The 18,924-nt window shown below is 37.5% G+C and overlaps 1 long non-coding RNA gene across 4 annotated transcripts; it reads left to right on the top strand.

Annotated features, from left to right (window-relative positions):
* The first annotated feature begins 2,217 nt into the window (after positions 1-2,217).
* Positions 2,218-5,447, top strand: LOC104105456 (uncharacterized). Of its 4 annotated transcripts, none has more exons than XR_011408478.1 (4): positions 2,218-4,160; positions 4,242-4,320; positions 4,893-4,926; positions 5,223-5,447. It is a non-coding gene; the product is annotated as an uncharacterized lncRNA (long non-coding RNA). The 4 variants fall into 4 exon arrangements; XR_688381.3 differs by lacking the exon at positions 4,893-4,926 and having other exon boundaries at positions 2,219-2,673; positions 2,766-4,160; XR_011408477.1 differs by lacking the exon at positions 4,893-4,926 and having other exon boundaries at positions 2,220-2,921; positions 3,744-4,160.
* The last annotated feature ends 13,477 nt before the right edge of the window (positions 5,448-18,924 follow it).

Below are 18,924 nucleotides of genomic sequence, written 5' to 3'. Positions count from 1 at the left end.
GCAGTCAAGAGATACTATGTTTAGGATTGTTTACATTTCTTCACTTGATGGAATTGAACTACGCTTGACCTGATTTCCATTTAAGAGGGGATACGTGGGTAGCCCTATGGGTTCGGTCACGTCTTAATAAAATCTTAATTTTCCCATGAAAAAAAATTGGGACAGGATTGCAAGTTCAGCCAACTTCGTTATATGTGGAACAACCAAAAGTATTGCATTTAAACTAGGGGTTGCAATGTCCCTGAAATGTGTCACAGTCACCGGTTCATCTAAATTATTTGATATCACATACTACATTCAAATAATTATATTTTCGCAAATAATTTGTCAAATGCACGCATATGTTTTCGAAAACTTTATTTCTATGACAGCCAGACGTTACCCAGGGTAACTCAAACAGGATCTCGAGACAGGAGTAAAGGCGAAGCAAGGAATCAAGAGCACGAACCAACTGTCCCCCGCAAAATTCACAATTTTCCTTTGAATGCAGGTACGATAGACACAATAGTAATATTCGCAAATACATACGCACAACAAAATCACTATATCCATGACGACAAGTTGCTAAACGCAAACACATCAAGCTAAGAAATACTTTACTCTCTCGTAACTGATCATTGTTTTTCTTGCGTAAGACTAAGCACTGCCTTTCCCTGCATGAGACTGAGCATTGTCTCCATTTCTTACATGAGGCTAAGCATTGCCTCCGTAATTGCACAAGGCTAAGCATTACCTTTCCATGCATGAGACTAAGTATTGTCTCCATTTTTTGCATGAGGCTAAGCATTGCCTCCGTAATTGCTTAAGGCTAAGCGTTGCCTTTCCCAACATGAGACTAAGCATTGTCTCCATTTATTGCATGAGGCTAAGCATTGCCTCCGTAATTGCATAAGGCTTTGCCTTTCCCTGCATGCGACTAAGCATTGTCTCCATTTCTTGCATGAGGCTAAGCATTACCTCCGTAGTTGCATAAGGCTAAGCATTGCCTCCATAGTTGCATAAGGCTAAGCACTGCCTTTCTTTGAATGAGACTAAGCATTGTCTCCATTTCTTGCATGTGGTTAAGCATTGCCTCCGTAATTGCATAAGGCTAAGCACTGCCTTTTTCTGTATGAGCCTAAGAATTGTCTCCATTTCTTGTATGAGACGAAACATCATCTCCTCTTCTTGCATGAGGCTAAGCACTGCCTCCCTAATTGCATAAGGCTAAGCATTGCCTTTCCTTGTATGAGACTAAGCATTGTCTCCTCTTCTTGCATGAGGCTAAGCACTGCCTCCCTAATTGCATAATGCTAAGCACTGCCTTTCCCTGCATGAGACTAAGCATTGTCTCCTCTTCTTGCATGAGGCTAAGCATTGCCTCCCCTTTCCCTGCATGAGACTAGGCGTTGTCTCATTTTCTTGTATAAGCCTAAGCACTGCCTCCCTAATTGCATAAGGTTAAGCATTGCCTTTCCTTGCGCGAGACTAAACATTATCTCCACTATGCTACCTAAGACCTAGCACTATCTCTTTGGTCACCTATGGCTAAGCGCCGCCCTCATCTCACACAAGACTAAGTCTTGTCTTGTCTCGTCCTCGCATATGACCAGGCATCATATCCTTGCATTTCATGGGCTGAAACATCGCCATTTTGTCCAAAAGCGTCATAGTACGAAGGCATCATCCTCATAGCTGGGAGACACCATTCCATGGCATGAGGATCTCTCAAAATTGCACATCATTATTCAAAGGCGTCATAGTCTAGAGGCACCATCCTCATGGCCCGAGGACACCATTTCATGGCCTGCGAATCCCTTATCATACTCTTCATGGCCCAGGGAGTCATGGTCTAAGGACATCATCCTCACCGTCTAAAGACAACCTTCATGGTCCAAAGAGAATTTGCATCACGTTTAAACTTTCGCAATAACCCATATGTATATTCGCACGCACCATGTTTTAAGTTTTGCAGGTAACACTACAAGAAAAAGGTTCATTAGCGACCAATATTTAGCGGCGGGATATAAATCTGGTCGCTAAAAGTATACTTATAGCGACTAGTTTTATTTCTGGTACCTAATTCTAAATTAAATAATGACGGGACTGAATCTCGTCCCTATTATTATAAAATTCTTGTCCCTAATATGCAGAATAGGGCGGGAGTGCGAGACTTGAGGTGCCGCCCAAATTTTCTTCTAAAATTTTAATATTTTTATAAATATAAAGAGACAGAAACCTAGAAAAAGAAATAAAGAAATAGAAACACTTAAAAACATTCCCCAAGTCATCATTTAGGAACTAGGGTTTACTTCCCGTCTCTCAACATTTCTCTTAAAATTCCCAAACCCTCATCACTTTGACAACCAGTTCTGGTATTTCATCTAAATCTGTTCTTGATTTTATTGTTCAAAGTGACGATTTCCATCATCAATCTGTTCAAGACTATTTTACAGATTATTCAATTTTGCTAAGTTATTTTGGGTATTCTTTTCCATCACCAAATGAAGTCGGATATGTGCGATTGAGTTGGCATACTGTGATTCAACAAGTTATTTTTATGGCGAGGTCGTATCTCTAAGCCGTTTTGTAAAGAAGAGCTCACATGTTATTCATTTCAGCTTCCGCAGTGAAATGGGAAGGAGTTGTTTCATTGTGGTCCGAGGTGCTTCCAAGAGTATTAACTTGAAATTCGTAAGTTTTACTTCCCATAATTCTATTCTCTGTATCTGCTTCAGCTATGCTTGTATATGTGTGTGTTGACAATTTTATTTCTTGAATGCAAGATTTGATTATCTTTACAACTTTCTTAAGAGATGAAGTGTTCCAATCATCGGTTAGAGTTCCTTTCTTCCGCTCACTATTTTAGACTTGCTGGATTTTGTTGTTAATGCTTGTGGGTTTTGATTCATTTCATTTATGGGCGCAATGACTGATTTTTGGTATGTATTTTCATTGTTGCTCTTCATTTTGTTGATGGATACATGTTATCCACGTTTTTCCTAAAATTTGGTGTTTATTTTATAGTGCGCTTCTTAATATTATTATACCCATGTCAAATATTGCTACTAAACACTCCTTTACGTACTAAAAGGAAGCTTTAATTAACATGATTATTGTACTTTGTTACGAATTGATATTAGGTGAGGTGCTAAACTAAGCTTGCTAGTCTATGGTGATTATCAGGTTCATGTAGCTTCTTTTAAATATGAGTGATAGTTATGTTTGCTAAAAGAAATTAAACTTGTGAACTTATTAGACAATGGCTATTTCAAGTGGTGGAAAAACTGTTTGCTGCTAGTGCTCTAGTAGATGGATTGAAGTTATAGAAAAAGTAAAGATTCATCCGCGCAAAGCCTTTGTGAAAATGATAGATTGAAATTGGTAATTTTAAAAATGTTGTTGTATGGTTTCAAGACATATTTTAAAGAAAATATTGAAATTTTAGGAAAATGTGGTATTAAAGTTGAACACCTTGAAAGAGATGTGTTTCTGGTTTCTCCACAAGGAGGTTACTTGAATAAGTGAATCAGTATTGTACTTGTAGTTCTATAAGATTTTATGAAGATATTTGATCTTGGTGCAATGGTTGTTAAGGTTATCTATTGATAAAGGTGGCGGTTCATTTGTGAGGGATGTTTCACTCTTGAAATGATAGACTTTCTTCTTACAATCTGGATCAATTTTTAATTTTTCCTTATTCTCTTTATCCACTTTTATTGATTTCATTGCTGGCTCTCAGTTTGTTTTTGCTACTCATGTAGGTACAATTTACTTTTGGACTGAAACTCAACCTTACACTCTATATCATGTCATAACCATTTAGTTGAAACTTTAGTCTTCTATTCTCTGCATCTCCGTGTCATACGTCACTCTGAAGTTCGCATGTATCTTCATGATATAATCTTATAACAATTTGGGATACATTTCTTAGGTTCTCAAATATGGTTTTATTTTTGTTGTAACACTGCAACGTTTCATGTAGTACATCTCAAACACTCATCTGGTTATGTACTCTTTTTACTTTTATGAACAATTTATACCCTTTGATATGGGAGTATCAACCAATAGAGTATTATCGACAAGGTGTGCATACCCAAAGCCATTTTCTCTTTATCTCTCACTTTTGTGTTTAGCAGCAAAATCAAAGCTCACTGTGTGAAAGCCGTATGCGGAAAAAGGTACAAGAAATTTTGCGTTTTAAAATTCAATTATATGGAAGATAAATTCCTTTTCTTGATTCTCTTCCCTTCTCTTTCCAGGAGTAAGTTGAGTAGCTGAAAACAATGCCATTTGAAGTTAGCACAACTTGAGCTGAAACTTGAGAGAGTTAGATAGCAGGTCCAGAAATTTCTTTCACAAATTCTTGTAAATATTATGTTTCTTTTACTTGTAAAAAAAATATCTATGTGTGCGCGCATTGATCATTAAGGAAGTGCTAATTATTTTCTCACAAGTTAATGGCTAATTTCAAGGACAACAAGTTTTAGGTTCAAGTATAGGATAATTGTCAATAGTTTATTTTTTATTTTTGCATCAGCAGATTTACCCTGATCTGTGTTGAGTGATCTGGAAATTTGCTACATTGAACTGATAGGAACATGAATCCCTCACAGTTTCTTGTTTATAGCAGAACCCAAAATATGATTATGATAATGGGAAAAGTTATGAGGCACTGATTTTGATTTTTTTTCTTAAATATTTCTGTGCCAGATATTCTCTAAAGGAAGATGTACTTTAAAAGTACAATTTGTTTGTTAGTAGTTTATATAACATAATGTTATTCGATCTTATAATTTGCATCCTATCTTTAAATGTATTAAATAATGAGGGCTGATTCTCATTAACGCTATATTATGGACTTTGGATGATTCTGATTAATGCTAATGTTGAACTTAATCTTTGTTTCTTAGGTCGCGTGACACTTACAACTTGGGGTGTAATATGGTAAATAATTATCTGATTGTCTCCCTCTAAGCCTATGGAACCAATTTTTATATAATAAGATGTAGTGCTCCTAGTCATTGATGAAACAAATGCACTTTTTGAGTCTCTTACAGTGTTTTAGTTGCAGACATGGCTATTTTGTGTTTTATTTCATAATGCAAGTTTCTTATATGACCAAAATATTGTTATATTGTAATTAGTTTGTGAAATAATGTAGGTCTCACAATTAGTTACCCAATCTTTCTGGTTGATTATTATAGTTTTTCTGAAGTGAATTCATTTCATACTTCTCATAGGGGTCTTGAAAACTTCAGTTTACAAGTGAAGATGTAGATTTTGGAGAATTCAAGCTGACAAGCTAATTATCAGTTGCCGAGAACTATAGACAACAAGTCATTTTATTTGCAAATGATGTTAATTTGTTTTCTTCCCAAGGGGTGCGTAAATGATACAGTACAAATGGAATGTTAATCCTTTCTTTTGTTATTTTACAAATATATATATGAACACATTGTTGATAAGTTTGACTACATGCATTCATTATATACATTATGAATGGAATATTATTTCGGAAAAGCACGACATAAAATACATTTGTTTAGGACAACATTTCATAAGATCTTTAAGGACCAGACATTTTCGTCCTCAAAGTCCTATTAGGACCTGTAAAATCTGGTCGTTGTAAATTAATAGGCACTAGATGCAACATCCAACATTATTTTTTATCATTCATTAGGGACCAGAAATGTGGTCCCTCAAAGTTTTTAAGGACCAAAATCACACCAGTCCTTAAAGGTTTTTAAGGACCGGTCACTAAATCTCGTCGTTATTGACCATTAGCGGCGGAGCCTCTAGCGACCAGAATCAAACTTTTAGGGACCATTATTCTTGTCCCTAAAGGCGATTTTCTTGTAGTGTAATCCAGGAGGTAACCGTTCTACAAGCGGGAGCAATCTTCGCTCCGATTTCCGTTCATAACATTCACATCCTTTAATTGTTTCAAACGTAATCAACTACCAGTAATTTCCTACCTTTTACTCTGTGACCGTTCAGATTTCTGCCTTGTGACACATCTGTAACGTTTCAAATTGACATTCACGACTTCGCATAAATTCATCCGATACTATCACACCCAAAAAGAACCCTCTTCGAAACATGCAAACATTTCGATAACAAGTCCATCGGTTTCATTCACCGTTGGATCCAGAACTACACACGACCTGATTCCCGTAATACCAGGGATATGTAAGAAACTCAGGAACCGGGGTTCGGCCTCCATTTTTTCAAATCACATCATTCCTCACTCAATTCGGCCAAATTGGTCATCATTTTCTTTTACCCGATAACTTTTTCATCATTCCCGGGTAAAGAGGAGCAGCTGTTGATACCCAATTTTGCCCTCATATTTTCTCAAATAGTATATATACTTTCAAAATATCATTTTTTGCATTATTATGCAGTTTACAAAATCTATACAAGCATTGTCTATAATTTTTCATAATTTTTAGAGCTTTAAAATCAATTTTCTTGCATTTAAATTACTGAAATATTTATTAATTATTCCTTAATTTTATTCTTGTGATGACCTAATCATCTAAAATTATTATTTGCATCTATAATACATGTTTCAAATATTTTTTACTTAATTATATTGTTATTCTTAGGCTAGTTGCACAATCTTGCAATAATAGCCTATATTTTGCATTTTTATTGCATTTATCATTTTATTCCGAGTCAAAATAATATTTTACATTTTTATAATATTTTACTATTGTTTTAAAGTATTAATTTTCATAAATAGTATTTCTATATATATTTATTTAGCTATTTTTATTAAATTATTTCTCTTTTAATCTCTTATTTAAAAGCTGGCCCAATCTTTTGAGCTATTTTTCGGACCAAACAAACCCAAATCCCTAGCCCAATCCTCAAGCCCAACCCCAAGCGACCCTGCCTAGTCCAAAATCTGACCCAACTCATTTTTACAGTGTTTCCTTGTTTGTTTGCTTGATTTCTACTACTATATAAACACCTCCCCATTCCCCTTTGAAACATACATTTTTCACGAGATTCACTAAAAACTAAAGGCTGTCACACTATTATTCTCTCATTCTCGTGTTCTATACTTTTTCACTTGGCCGGCTGAAAGCTAAGGCCACCGGAATTTGATTTTTCAATTTTTCTTAGTGCGAGCACTGCTCGGGGTTCGTTTGAAGCCTTTGGGAACTCTGACGCACTAGGATTCTGGGTTCTATTGCTCTTTGCTGATTTTCAGAGTATTGTGGAGTTTGTTCTTTCTTATTTGTCTATTTGTTAAGTGATAACTGGTAAGTTCCTTAGCTTTCGCAATGTTATTCTCCTGTGTTCATGATTTGCATATTCATACCTCAGAAATTTCAAAACCTAATGTGTTTCTAGACCATCTCTATGTGCAACCTTGTTAGCATTGAACTCGTTTTATGATTTGAACTTCTTTAGCGCTTGATTTTACCTAAATCTGCTAGTTTTGAGATATATTTATGCTTAACTTGAATAATTTTGGACTCTCTTAAGTTCGTTTAGCCTACTGTGTTGGTACCTGAATGTTTACATTTACTACGTGGCATGAGTTTGCTTCCCTGCTTTGTTCTGGGTTCCTGTAATGACTGACTCGTATCTATAATGTGTCATAATCTATGACCTTCACTCTAGCTATGACCTGCTCCCATACTATTTTGTCACTCATTATATCTTCGGTTTGCCTAATCCTGTACCCCCTGGTGATTAGTTGGGACCTTTAGAGTAGCCATCTTAACGTGTGATTCCTTATAATGTTTGATACTGTTTTGTCTTAGTGATATAAGTTGGCATGTCTACTTTCTAGTTTGTGATGGATATTCAACATAATTTGGACCCCTAGGCTTTAAATTATTTAAGTTAGTGCTCTACTTTAGATTCGTTTGGCATTGTGCACCATTGTATGTTAATCTTGTAGTCCCAGAAAACCTAATTCCCCTTCTTCTTACAAAATGTTTACTGCCCAATATGCTCAGTGTTTGAACTTGTGATATCAACCTGTCCATTGAGTTTTTTGCTGATTCTCTTTGCTTGTATGTTCTTTGTTCAATCACCCCTGCTATGTCTGCTTCTAAAATATAAGTGCACCTCTTCAAACTCTATCACTTGATCACTGTCATCTCACTCTCATTTGTTACGTACACTACTCTGAATCTATCAATCTGGGCCAGCTGAAAGCCAAAGCCACCAAAACTCTCTCTATTGACCTCCCTAGTGTGAGCACTGCTCGGGGCCCATTTGAGACCCTTGTGAACTCTGACACACTAGGATTTGGGGTTCTTTGATCACTTTTATTGCTGATGGAACTTGAGCTATCTTTGGCATTTAGCTTTACTTGCTCACATTATTGGTATAATCTGCAAACTGGGTTGTGTAAGTGATTTCTGTGTAATTCAATATTTGGGTCATATGGGCAATTTGTGACTGTTTGGTTTGGCTTGAGTTCCTCTATGATTTTTGGGCTGTGCTGATGGGCATAGTCCCCTGTTCGGATCTGGGCATGCTATTTGCGAAGAAGGGGTTTGTTGAAGGCCCAAGCAATACTGGGTATCTCCTTTGGGCCTGCTGCAAGCCTGCTATAATTTCTTGTGTAATATCTGCACTTATATTCCTCATCCGGTCTATAATAATTTTTTAATAAACAATTGGGGTGTTAGTGAAATTGGGAAAACTGTATATTCTTATGTTTTGCATGAAAGGGTAGAAAACATGCCTATAAGATTCGTATGATTTACTTATTATTTTATCCAATCTGCCATATGTGCTATTTAAATATCCATGTACACTAGTATAAATCATGCCATTAGGGGAATCACACACTCACACAACTTGTTTACTATCAAAGTATGAGCGTAAATACTCTATTTATTCCCATGTCTACTACTATATGTCACTAGACATCATGCCTATAGGAAACAAATGCCAATAACCATCCTTCAATTTGCATAACGGCAACATGTTCATTAGATACCATGCCTATAGGATTATACTAGCTTATGCTCTACTCGTCCTCATTTAGATATCATGTCCATAGGTTCTTAATTGATTCATCAGTTACTGTTATATCTATTGCTCGCCTAGAAAACATGCCTATAGGGACGTAGTGTTACAAAATCAGTTTTCAACTGCCAACTATTAGAACCTATCTATAAAATACTGCTACTCGCTTAGAAAGCATGACAATAGGATGAAATACGAGTAATTTTGAGTATTCCCAATGGTTTTCATTCCCCCTATCGCGTAAATCACTTAGAGACCATGTCTATAGGTTTTAATAACTTATAATCTGTAATTTTAATAAACAGCATAACAAGACCTGATACTCTTAAACTGAGTAGTCGTTTAGAAACCATGTCTATAGAGCTTAATGACTTCAATTTGCCTCAATTCTGAAACTATCTAGTACCTAACGTAGAAATCTGTTTGCGTGCATTTATTGTCTAAGTGTGGAGGCTAACTTGAGCCTTTAATTGTCCTTAAGTGAAGTCCTATTTGTTTTGAATGTCGCTTAGTTTTTTCATTTTAAGAAGCCTAAGTAAAGTCTAGAACCACCCAAATAGAGGTCCAATGTCTCCTGGACCATAGGCATGGGACAGGTAGTGCACACATAGGACGCGACCTGGAATTGAATTAGAACGTTCTAAGTAAACAACTTCAACATAGTAATCGGGTAGCAGGAGATAATAGTCTGTGCCCGCTGAATAATATGAGTAACTCCTATCTAAAAGGAGTTACGAAGTATTATTTTATGTTGCACGGGGTGATCCTTTAGGCTAAAAATCTTAGGACCCCCTTTCTCTTTATACACTTAAGTCATCTAATATAGACCGTTATAGTTGTATCCTTGTAGTCCTTAAGATTTGTACCAATTCTCATTGTGTTATAATGAAACTCTTTGACCTTTTATTCTATTTGTTTATTTAATCATCTTGCCTAATTATAATCCACATAGTCTTAAGTCCGATCGGGACCCACAGTTGTGGACCTCAAAGAGTGCCTAACACCTTCTCTTTGAGGTAATTTGAGCCCTTACCCGATCTTCGGTGGCGCTGACTAGTCAAATAGAGTTATCTATACAATAGGTGCCCTAATGCGCCTTAAAAATCGTTAGGTGGTGACTATTATCTTTTAACACTTTACCTCCTACTCAAAAGCGTTGTCGTAATGTCGAAGCCCGCTTTCGCGAGAAAATGGGACGCGACAAATCTCCCCTAATATTTTCAACCAATAACAACAACAATATTTCCTTGGCTCTTTTGTCTATACACAAGATTCTTTATTCAAGGCACGGTAGCCGTATTTAATATTCCACACTTTTATTCCTTCCCTCTCATGTATCATCATCATAAATATCAACATATATACTATTCCAGAAATCACAATTTTAAGTTCATTAGAAATGAACAATTTAAGCACAATAGATTCCCTTCCGAGAAATGGAGTACAATAATTGGCAATTGATGCGCAAGTTAAAATCATCAACAAGTAACGCACCATTTATTCTTGAAATACTTTTTTCCAAGAAGGGCAATACACAATTTTCACTCATGAATATGTAAGAACGCAAAACACATTGAAAATACTCACAAAGCATAACATTTGTTAAAACAACCACATATGGGCATGACTTGAGTTTATAAGCTTTTAGGCAATTCTATTTTCGAAGTTAATTCAGAATAGTTGAATCAAGGCTCATTTCATAACCTTTCTCACATCATTTTATTTCATTGGCACCATTGGCCACATGCATAACTTTCACTTATATCAATCATCACATTTCATACTTCTTTCACATCTTTTCATTTCATTGACAAAATTGGCCACAAGTATAACTTTCACTCTTGGCACGTTGGCCACACTTTATATCCCTAATTTACTTATTTCAGTTCCAACCATCTTTATAGGTTATCAACAGTAAGACATTTCCAATCAAGACTTTAGGTATACATATGAGCAGTTAAGAGTCTTAAGCATATTGAGTTTTCTCGCATAATTTGGCATCATAACCTTCATTTTGAACACGACTCAAAGACATAGCATTTTAGTACACATATCATTCTTGAAAACATTCCCAAAGGATAACATAATGTGATTGGAACATTCGGAACAAGTTTTGATTACACAATTCTCATCACTTTATTTATTCGGGACAATCGAATTTATTGGGAACAACTCAGAACATAGAATAAGGAACTTGAGACAACCATACTTGAAACCTATGAGAACATCATTGAATTCAATTCTAAGAGAGTATTTTTGCCAACATACCTCATCTGAGCTTCCTCAAACTCTAAAATGTTCTGGAATTCTTAGTAACTTCAATCTCTAGGATGAAGACCTCGTGGGTTATCCTTGTTAATCTTCCAAGATTGGAGCATGAATTGAAGAACAATTATTGAGGAACACCTACTGACTCTAGGGGTACTCTCTCTCACTGTAAAATGTCAGATTTTTGCTCAAAAATGGCCCAAAGCATGTATTTAACGAAGTAGGGTCGGGTTTTAAAAAACCAAAAATGGAGCTCCGGAATGAGGTCTGCGATCGCATAATCGATATGCAGATCGCTTATCGGCCGCATAATTGGTGTCCAAAACTGGCAAAAATCTGCCTGGGTTTGCGGTCACTATGCGGTCCGCAGACCTGTTCTGCGGTTGCATAATGAACCGCAGAACAGTTCTGCAGTCACATAGTCGACTGCAGAATGGCATCCAAAACTGCCCCTCTCCTGCCTCACTGTGCGGCCATTATGCTGTCCGCAGAGTGATTCTGCGGTCGCATAATGGACTGCAGAAATGCATTTCTCTGCCAAAATTTTTCCTTTATCCCTCAGTGTATTGTTCAACCCAAAAAGAATTTATACAGTCCTCAAACACGTAAGCCCAATGCGGCACCACGAAATATTATTTTCTTTTTGAAAATTTTACGGGGCTTTACACTTAAATACTTCAAAATTTTCTGGACTTTTACAGCGCAGGTGCGGAGCCACAAAAGTGGCAGTGTTATCGCAGAAACGTGAAGGGGAGCTGGGCGTGAGGATCGCAGATGCGGGTGCTTGGACGCACCTACGCAACTGCAGAAGTGCGATCACAGATGCGACCATGGCCATCGTAGTAGCAGCCTATCTCGTAAATGCGAGCCTTTTTCCCGCAATAGCGAAGGTCGCAGACGTGGCCTCTTGTATGAAGATGCGGAAGACACTGGGCAAAAGCTTAAATTCAGGGTTTCGCTATTTTTAGCCATTTTAGGATTTTGGAGCTCGGTTTGGGCGAGTTTGGAGAGGAATTTTTCCACACAACTTGGAATAAGTGTTCTTGACTCCCTTGTGATTATATTTCATGAATTAATTTTTATTTTAGGTGTAAGATTATCGAATCTTCAAGAGAAATCGAAGGAAATTTCTATAATTTCATATAACAAATTTTTGAGTTTTGAATACCAATTTGGAGTCGGATTTGAGTGAAATTAGTATGGTTGAACTTGTCATTGGATGGGTTGTCGGATTTTGTGAGTTTCATCGGATTTTGAGATGTGGGCCCCACGAGCAATATTTTGAGTGTAATTTCGGATTTTGTGGGAAAGCATAAGTATTTTGATATGGGATTAATTCCTATAATTTGTGTGGACTGAATCAAATTAATTGTGACTAGATTCGAGCCGTTCAGAAGTTTATACGTACAAAATGAAATTTCTGGAGCATTGTTTAGCTTGCTCAACATGGGATTCGGCTTATTCGAGGTAAGTAACTCTTCTAATCTTAGAGCTGAGGGTATGAACCCTGATTATACGTGTTATGTGTTTGGTGTTGAGGTGATACACATGCTATGTGACGGGCGTGCACTATGTGAACTGTGATTTCGTTATTTCTGTGGTACTGTGTAGTTACCTGAACTTATCTGTAATCATGAAATCTCTATGTACTAGAGTTATCGAGCTATGATTCATGTTAGAAGCCATGTCTAGGCTACATGCTTATCTTGTTAGGACCCACTGAGGTCATTTCTGCTGTTGAGTTATCTTGTTTCATTGCATTACCTACTCAGTCATACGCATTCATATGCATATCATATCTCAGTCTCTGTTGTTGTTTATTGATACATCATATCATCATGTTCGGGCTAGTTTCATGACATTGTGAGACAACGAGAGAGAGACTAGAGAGATTGATGACTGAGTGAGGCCAAGGGCCTGATTATGAGTGACATTATATGATCGGGCTGCACTCTGCAATAGTTATACTGATTTATGATAGCGCTTGGGCTGAAGGAGCCCCTCCCGAGTCTGCACACACACCTAATGAACGCGATTGCTATTATTGAGGGACGGATCTTCCTTGGACATGGATCTTGTCTGAAGCATTATATACATGGAGATGGATCTTCTTCATGGGCTGGATTGGCCCTACTCGATACTGAGTGACTGATGAACAGTTGATGTGTATATTCCGGGATAGATCTTCCCTAGGCCGGATTGGCCATATACATTACCGAGTGATTGAGAATGATGAGTGAAATGTGTGAGAAAGTGAGATTGAGTACTGTGAGAGTGCGAGTACATGATTTCATCTATGAGATACATTGCATTGATATGCACACATGACATACATGCATAAAGATGTATTTTCCTAATGTTGTACAGTATCACGTCATTCATGACTTCTCACACATGTTGACATATGGGCATAGTGATGCATTTGTTTTACACTGGCTATCTGGAAAGAAAATAAAACATCTTAATTATTATTGAAAGGATTTTTGGAAAATTACTGTTTTCAAACTTACTGATATTTTTGGCAACTTCGGTAACGATTTGGGTTTTCACTGATATACTTGAAAGGCATAACAATTTTCAGAAATCATGATTTAGGTGAGTATTTTATATTTGAGTTATCTCTTTTATTACTTGCGTTATGTTGCTATGAACTGTTGTTGGTTATTGGAGTCGGACTTTGACCTTGGTACAAGCTCGTCAATACTTTCAACCTAAGGTTAGGTTTGTTACTTATTGAGTACATGGGGTCGGTTGTACTCATACTACACTATTGCACCTTGTGTGCAGATGTTGGCTGGTGATATTGCTGTGTTAGTTGGGAGATGGATTTGAAGATGTACATGCGTTCCGGTTGTAGCTGCCTCTTGTCCATGATAGTCTTAGATTTATAAAACTCTATTTATGTACTTTTCAAATAGATGATGTATTTACTTCATACCCGCTTTGTATACTCTATTCTTAGAAGTTCATGATTTGTACTTTCAGTCTTTAGGGAATACATAAGATTCATAAATTTGTTTACTTAATTGATTTATTAATTGTTATTGGAATTAGTTAGTGGTTAATTGGCTTACCTAGCGGGTTGGGTTAGGTGCCATCATGACTAGTCGGATTTTGGGTCGTGACAATGTAATATCAGAGCCTTAGGTTCATAGGTTCTACAAGTCATGAGCAAGTGTTTAGTAGAATCTTACGGAATTAATTCAGCTTGAAATATAACCCTTTGAATTCCTTCCACGCATTCGTGTGCGAATATGAGCGCTCAATATTAGTTGTGTATCACCGACTTATGATTTCAGGGATGACGTGCGGGATGTGTATTCTGTGTTTTGGTGATAGGCCAGTCTGGAGGACTTGAGGCCATGTTTGGACCGTAGCTTAGGCTTGATAGCTTCAGTTGTAACTTGTACATTTGGACTCATATGCCTGGTAGTGTCCCTATGAGTGGAGCTTGTGGCTCGAGGAGCGGTCGGATGGCTATATGATGAGGATGATGCGATTGCAGGATGCATAAAGATGGATTGAATGTGATGAGAAGTGTTTCCTTGGAATGTAAAGAGGACCATTGGGTGCTTGACTTTCGTTTGATGTGACGTACAATCTCGAATTGTGAGTGTGTTGAAGGATCTATCATGCAGTTTAATTGTGGAGAGAATTATTTTTTCATGTCTTGTTAATGAGTTTGGACTCAGGAAGATTAAGTGGTTGCATAGTAATTGTGGATGCGAAAGGGCATAACAAGATGCTAATTTGAGGCTAAGCAGGTGGGTTACCCCCTGCGGAGTAATCTACGTAAGTGTGTTCCTTATAATATGAGTGAAGAGTTTCTTTTCTGCTAGCGAGGCGTATGTGTTGAGATTTGAATTTGAATCTGGTTGAGAAAGTTGACTTGACTGTCACGAGAATAAATACGAACTTAGCGGATGATTGAGGTATTTTATAGTTGGTATTGCATGAGCATGAAAAGAATTTTCGTTGGACCGACTGCAGTATCATGGTGGTAATACGTTATGGGTATTGTGAGTTATCGTATGTTTTAATCTATGACTTTGAGCCAAGTGGGGGAGCTTGCTATTGACGATTTGATTTCATGGTTATATGTTAAATTTTAGTTTTGGTCAGAAGCATACTTGTGGATTAGTTATGACTTGTAGAGGTTGAGATCGAGGATGACTCAAGTACTGACATTCCTAAATACGGGTTATATTATGCTTTATGAGTGTATGAAAATCATGGGATGAGTGAGTTGTTATTTGTGAATGATGTAGTGCGCACGGAGTATGAATTTGATCAGTGGTGTTAAGGTCGGATTACCTCTTTAAGTGTTGTTGTGATAATGGGGCACGTGTCTTTCATCCAGTTTGGGCGGTATAATTTTTAGATTTGAGCAAAGTGGGTTGACTCTCGAGAAGGTGCTAATGGATTCAAAAATGTATAATTGGCAATTAAATTTTTTTTGGATTTGTATATCGCTAGAATTAGTTATTAACATTGGATAGTATCGAGACTTGCGGTAATTCTGTATGACTATGGATTCTATATTTCAGTATAAGAAAGGGAAGAGGAACATTTTTAAATTTCACATAAGGTCTTTCAGAGTGGATGTCTCGGTTGTGGTATTTATGTGGTGCTGAATAAGACTACAATGACTTATGGGCCTTAGGGCGGTGTGATTTTATGTTAAGATGTCTTGTAGTGAGCTTTGGGTGAAGATCATAGTGTTTTGACCATGATAAGTGTCAACTTGAGGGTCATTCAGAAGAAACTCGGAGAAAATAAGACAACTGGGTAGTAGGCTAGACCAACATTGTAAGGGTATGCTCGGTTCTTTTGGGTAATTATTATATGGTGAGGCTCTACAGATGTTTTGATGGAAATATTCTTGGGTTTGGTGAAATGCGTGGCTTGGTCGAGTCAGAGGAATGCAATTCGGATAGCTTGGTTATGTGCAAATGGGTTTCAAAGTATTTTTGATGCTTTATACCATGGTTTGAACCGAATATTTTCTACAGGTGTGGGGAACGGGTTGTGCATTGTGATTTCCTCCTGGAAAGAAGCAATAGGAAGGATTCTAACTGACCGGATCTGTATTCTACTTGTGACTCAGAATGATAATGAGATTCTTGTACTTTTCACATGATGGCAAGATAGATGTTATGTGTTGTGCGGAAGTTAGATTTACATGTACAAGGTGGTAGTTCAGTCTTGAAGGGAAGGTTACGAAGTTTGGGAAGAATGGTCATGAATTCTTAGACAACATGGGCGGTTCCAAATGACTAGATGAATACTATTACTACTTGTTGTTGCATGAGAAGTGTGCGTATTTCAGAAGGCGCATTGTATTTTGACTTACGGATATTTAATTAGTATTGAGGTACTCACATGGTTGATAAATTGCTGATACTCAAAGTATTTCTATGTGGCACAGAAGAATTATGGAAGTATTCCTCGTGTGATGATCGTGCATGAAAGATGTGTTAGTCATTCAAATACTAGAATTTGGATCAGTTATGATGATTCATGTGTCCTATAAACTTGCAAATTGGGAGTTTTCAAAAGCATATTATTTAAGGGTTGTGACCTATTTGAGGTGAGTATTTTATTTAAACTCAGTTAAGGCACTAGTTGCGTTAATTAATCGTAATAGCTATGCGCTATGAGTGTGCATATAGGTGAGGTTTGAGCCCATGTGCGGGCATTGGGGAAGGTATTCATACTCGGAAGAATGCTTAGGCTATAATATGCCTAGAGTTGACTGTTAAGCATAAAGTTATAACGTTTCACGTATTCGTACCTTTGTGGAGAACTATCTGGGCTATACTTGAAGTTATAAAGAGGCTTATTCCCTGAGAAAACTTGGTAGTTACTATTTCTGCATAAACTTGCCGATTTGAGTTGCGATAGTAGACTTTGCACATGCCTACACTATGGCGTGTTATTTTTACCAGTCTAGGAGCATGAGAATCTTATTTCATTATCATATACATGTGTACTTATTTAATTGCTCCTGTATGATATGCTGGGACTAGAGGTCGGTGACTATGCCGTGCGGTTGATGTTAATGTGAGCTCTAGAAGGGCTGGTTACCATTGTTAGATTCATGTGTCTTGGTTCTACTATATATGATGAGCTTATAGCATTCAGTTGTGGTGGTGCTTGTTGAGCTTGCAATATGGTTCTATTCCTTGAGACATCTCCTATATTTGGGTACACGGATTGCGTAGTTGTGGCTTGAGTTATGCTGATATGGCGTGTCTGTGGGATTAGTTGTGTTTAATAATATAAGGTCATTGGACCTAGAATGGGTATTATCAGGTTTGATTACGGCATATTCGGGAGGATAATACTGAAAGATAGCTTAGAAAGTGATTATGGTTCTGGTTGGGGTGAGGGATCTCCATGACTTGTTGATCTGATAAGGGGTCATGAGATTTCTGCGTGTTTCTTTCATTATCAGTAGTGTACGAAGGTTTTGGAACGAGATTTTGTTTGATATAGGATTTAAAACCAGTGCCGTGTTGGTTTTGGAGTAGTTACTGTGATCAGGAATGGTGCTACGAGCATGCGAGTTGTGTAATATGTTAGGTGATTATATCCGTGGTTATGGTTATGGCTCGAAGCAGCTTGTTCAAACTTATACAGTGTGTAACTGTTAGATTCGGGTGTTGTAAGAAATTCTGAATGTTGGGAATTGAATTTCAAGGTTTTTGGGCTAAGGTTAAATTAATGATTTTCAGTTGCATTGTGTTGTCAGGCCTATATAGAATAGGGTGACGTGGGATCACCCCCGGGTATGTGCGACGTAAGATGGAATAGTGATGCGATGGCTTGGAAACAACTCATGGCACGTTCGAGGATGAACATATGTTTAAGTAGGAGAGAATGTAACAACACGGCCGGTCATTTTGTCTATTTCAGCCTCGTTCCCCCGTTTACTGTTCAATTTATGATTTATAGCTGTTTTATGACTTACCAGATTAATTTGTTCTGGTCCGGAAGGATTTCAGAGTGAAATGAGACACTTATTCTCATAATGGAAAGCTTAACTTAGAGAAGTCGAACAAATGTTGATTTCCAATAGCTCCGTATGGTGATTTTGGACTTAGGAGTGTGTCAAGAAAATTGTTTGGAGGTCCGTAGTGGAATTAGGCTTGAAATGACGAAAGATGAATTTTTGAGAAGTTTGACCCGGGGGTTGACTTTTTGATATCAGGGTCGGAATCTGATTCTGGAAATTAGAATAGGTCCGTTATGTCATTTATGACTTGTGTGCAAAATTTGATGTTAGTCCGGATTGATTTGATGTGTTTCGGCACAAGATATAGAATTTGAAAGTTCAAAGTTCGTAGATTTTGATTTGAAGTAAGATTCGCCATTTTGATGTTGTTATATGTGATTTGAGGCTTCGAGTAGGTCCGTTTTATGTTATGGAACTTGTTGGTATACTTGGACCGGGTCACGGGTTGTCCGGGTGAGTTTCAGACGAGGTTCGGAACATTTTCATTTCATGTTGCATTGTGGAAGATTTCTGGTTCTGGTGTGACCGCACCTGCAGAGTGTTGGGTGTTAGGATCGCAGATGCGGGTGCTTGGATGCACCTGCGCAACGGCAGATGCAGTTTAAGTGCGCAGAAGCGCGATCGCAGATGCGACCATGGCCTTCGTAGAAGCGGCA

This window comes from Nicotiana tomentosiformis, chromosome 6 (genome assembly GCF_000390325.3).
Source record: "Nicotiana tomentosiformis chromosome 6, ASM39032v3, whole genome shotgun sequence".
NCBI classification, from domain to species: domain Eukaryota; kingdom Viridiplantae; phylum Streptophyta; class Magnoliopsida; order Solanales; family Solanaceae; genus Nicotiana; species Nicotiana tomentosiformis.
This window is presented reverse-complemented; position numbering and strand designations above follow the sequence as displayed.